We start from the raw sequence: 3,871 nt of genomic DNA, 5'->3' as shown, positions 1-3,871 counted from the left end.
TAACCCCCAAGTAAATGAGACCAATAGCCATACCTACTTCATAAGGTTATTGTGATAATGTAATAAGATAACCTATAGAGAGTGTTCGTCATTGTACCTGGCAATAGTAAACCCTCTTTAAATATTAGCGATTTTTTTATTATTGAATTACTGAAAGAATTTGTCTCTGAGGAGAATAGACAGGGTGGTTTTTGAAGCAATGTTGCAGCTGGAGACTGAGGGGCAATCCCCCCACCCCCCGTTACGGGCAAAATTGATTGTTTCCTCCCCGAATTCATACGTTCAAGTCTTAAACCCCCTGCACCTCAGAATGGGACTGTGTTTGAAGTTAGGACTTTTAAAGAGGTAATTAAGTTAAAATGAGGTCATTGGAATGGGACCTAATCCAATATGACTGGTGTACTTATAAGAAGAGGGGATTAGGACACAGAGAGAGACACCAAGGGTGTGCACATATGGAGAAAAGGCCATGTGAAGACAAGAGGAAGAGATGGCCATCTGCAAGCCAAGGAGAGAGACCTCAGAAGAGACAACCCAGCCAAAACCTTGATCTTGAACTTCTAGCCTCCAGAATGGTGAGAAAATGCATTTCTGTTATTGAAGGCACTCCCGTCCCCATTGGTGGTATTTTTTTATGGCAGCTCAGAGCAAACTAATTCACATTCAGGGACAGAAGGTCTCTTGCGGGAGCACTTCCCTGTCTACCAGGATGACGACTACACAACATGCCTGTCTCTAGCGAGCACCCGGGTTTTCTGCCCAGAGCAGCAATAGACTGTCAATCCTCTCAGGGCAGACTGTGAAGACACGCCTCTTAGCATCTAAACCCAACCAGCGGCAGAGCCTACAGCACCTCTGTGAGTGCCTGCTGTGGTGGGGGCACCCGCTATTGTACCTGTGGGCTCCAGGCTCCTACTTGGTGCCATGGTCAAGTGCAGCTGAGCCCGGGCTTCATATAAGCAAGTGCTCTGCACAGTGAGACATAAAAAAGAAGGAAACAAATGAAACTCACAGCTTACTTCACTCTCAGGGGATTTTATTTCCTAGTTCATTTATGGCACTTTTCACCTGAAAATTATATCTTGAAACGTGGAAGTTTAAATATCTTCAATGGAATTATTACACATTTTCTAAGACTCTGGTGTTCTTCTTTGTATAAAGTAAGGTCTGCTCTTGCTCTCTTAAGATACTATGTCCTCATTTATTTCTGCACCTTTAAACTTTTCTTTCTATATAACAAGCCCCTTCAACACCTCTTAGGAATTTTCTTTTGATCATAAACCAAATTTTTCATTCTTCAAATGCTTGTTCTCTCCAACCCTCATATTAAACTTCCTGCAGAGTGAATCTGTAAGTGATCTGTCATACATAAGCACAGAAACTCCTTGGAGACAGAGACGTGGTTTTATATCTTACACATAGCCTTCTGGGCACTAAGTGTTCTTAATAAATCCCTGTAATGGCATCCTCAGTGTCTAAAGCATTTTCCTTCTATAGAACTCATCAAGTTTTGATATAACTCAAATTAACTGAAAAATATTCATTCACTCATTTATTCATTGGATACATAAATTGATGGGGTTATGAAGTTGAATCAGAAACATTGTTTGCTCTAAGGGGGTTTTCAACTTAACAGACGGACTCAAAAATGTAAATAAATATGTGTTTATAAATAAAAAGTGTTATAATTGTTGACTGAAGGACAGCAGTGTTTACAGTAGACCCCCTCTCCTGCCTCGACACCATCTTTTGTAACCCAGATAGACAATCTGTCCAACTTTGCTGTAGATACCTTCAGATGTGTGGGGCAGGAGGTTTTCCTTTTAAGGAAACTTACTTGCTGTCTAGCTGGCACGTTTTATGACATCTCTGAATATTTTCAAATATTTCTCATTTATAAATATGTATTGACCCACAAAGATTTGATAGAGAAATTTCGTCCTTAAAAGTGTGCTAAGCTGAGCAAAATATGTGAATTTATTTGTAGGTTTTTTTTCTTTCAGTTATATTTGACAATTTTGTACTAGCTTTCTGAAGTGTAGTCTACCTTTCACTAAAAGTGAGTATCAATTCTCTTGAAACACTGGCAGTTTAGAAATACACCACTTTGAAAGCAATCAGCTCCTGGCCGCTAGCTGTTTCCAGAAGCCTCTTCTGACATTCAGTATAGCACTGATCTTCCTTCTGTTCAATTCTAAGATCCAAAAAATGCAGATTTGTAATGCAGCATCTAGTTCTTAGTTACATGCTGTTATGTTTTATTGTTTGCTATTTTTTATTAGTGTTACTTAGAGTTAAGGTAAGTTTCTGGAGAGCAGTGACCATGTTTATCCCCTAGATTACCTTCCAAATACCTGGCAAAATATGTGATACATACTTTACACTGGGCTCTGAAAAAGGTTCAGTCTCTGCTTGAGAAGGCCTTTTACCAGCAATGTGGCCAAGAGCTTTCTGGTGGATGGTGGCTTTGCAGTGAGAAGAGTGGTCTTACCTTGAAGAAAGATGACTTTTTTTCTAGACACCTACCATGGAGTGCTTTGGTGCCCACTTTCTGCAAGAAAGGGATTCATAGTAGAAAAGTTATGGATTTTGAAAGCAAAGAGGTGTTGAAGTTAGGGCTAAAAAAATGGCATTTTCATAAAGAACAGTAAATTCCCAGAGTTATTGACTTCTCCTCCACCTCCCTTTGCCTCATTTTTCCTCCAAGGTGGTCGCGTCACCCAAAGTTTATTGATATGCTATTGTCAGACTTATGATAGACGACCCTGCCTCCCTGCCAACCTTACTTTTAGGCCAGGAGAAAAGCAAAAATAGGCATCGGTTGGGATTCTGTTGCCTGCATCTATGAACTGGCACATGGTATACACAGTATAGCCACGTGTTTCTTACCTATTTATAAAAATGGATATTCATTTTCTAGCTGAATACTGCACAGATCACATTTTTCAATATCATTACTAATGAAGCTCACTGTGATGCTTTGATTGCCATCGGAATGTGAGCAGCTAATTAGATTGATTGTCTATTTGATGCCTGCTGATTAGCTTATGAAAGCCCTCCGAATTCCCGACTTTGTGAGAAAATGCCCCTGACTTTATGATTACTGATTGATGCTCAAATTTCTGATTGCCATGTGAATAGACACTTAATAGCTCTGTCACCTTGACAGGGGTTTTGGTATTCATCTGATGAGGGAAACAGAGCAGGCTTCTCTGTTTATCAATGTCTGCCCAACATTTAAAGTTCTTTAGAGTGTGAAGACTGCTATCAGTGGCATCTGTGGCCTCCTGACAAGGCCAAGGAAATAACATCATGTGGTTATTGAGAGCAATGAGGAAGGAGGTAGGCTGGCAGGTGGCCCTGTAGTAGTTTTGCTCTTCCTCAAGATAAGTTTTAAGAATCGGATTAATCTGTGTGGCCCAGGAATCTCCAAGATGCGGAGGATTCACTTTCAGGAGTGAGTATGCCTACTGTGGCCATAGCCTCTGATGCAGATGCCCCTGCTTCCGCATTTATATATCTAGGAAGATACTCAAAGTGAGAAATTACAAAAACAACAAGAACTAGTACTGACAGTTGCATTATTTCTGGCATCTAGGAGAATTGTCACACTCTGTGGTGTGTAAAACTAGATTGGAAAATGGAAGCCCTGATTTGACTTGATGATTGTTTAAACTAGGTTAAATAAACTTCATCTTTCCTACTCTTTGTGCTTGGATTCAGAATAGTAAATTGTGCCCCAAGCAAAGCATCAGGTAGCTTTTTCTCTGCTATGTGGGAGCTGCTTTTTGAAACAGGTCTAACATCTCATTCATTGCTTCCATTTCTGCATTCAAGCACAGAATATGACATTCATGCCTACAATTATCTT

The sequence above is a fragment of the Propithecus coquereli genome, unplaced genomic scaffold (genome assembly GCF_000956105.1).
Source record: "Propithecus coquereli isolate 6110/MARCELLA unplaced genomic scaffold, Pcoq_1.0 Scaffold41, whole genome shotgun sequence".
Taxonomy (NCBI): domain Eukaryota; kingdom Metazoa; phylum Chordata; class Mammalia; order Primates; family Indriidae; genus Propithecus; species Propithecus coquereli.
The sequence above is the reverse complement of the archived record's forward strand: the minus strand, read 5'-3'. Positions refer to the sequence as shown.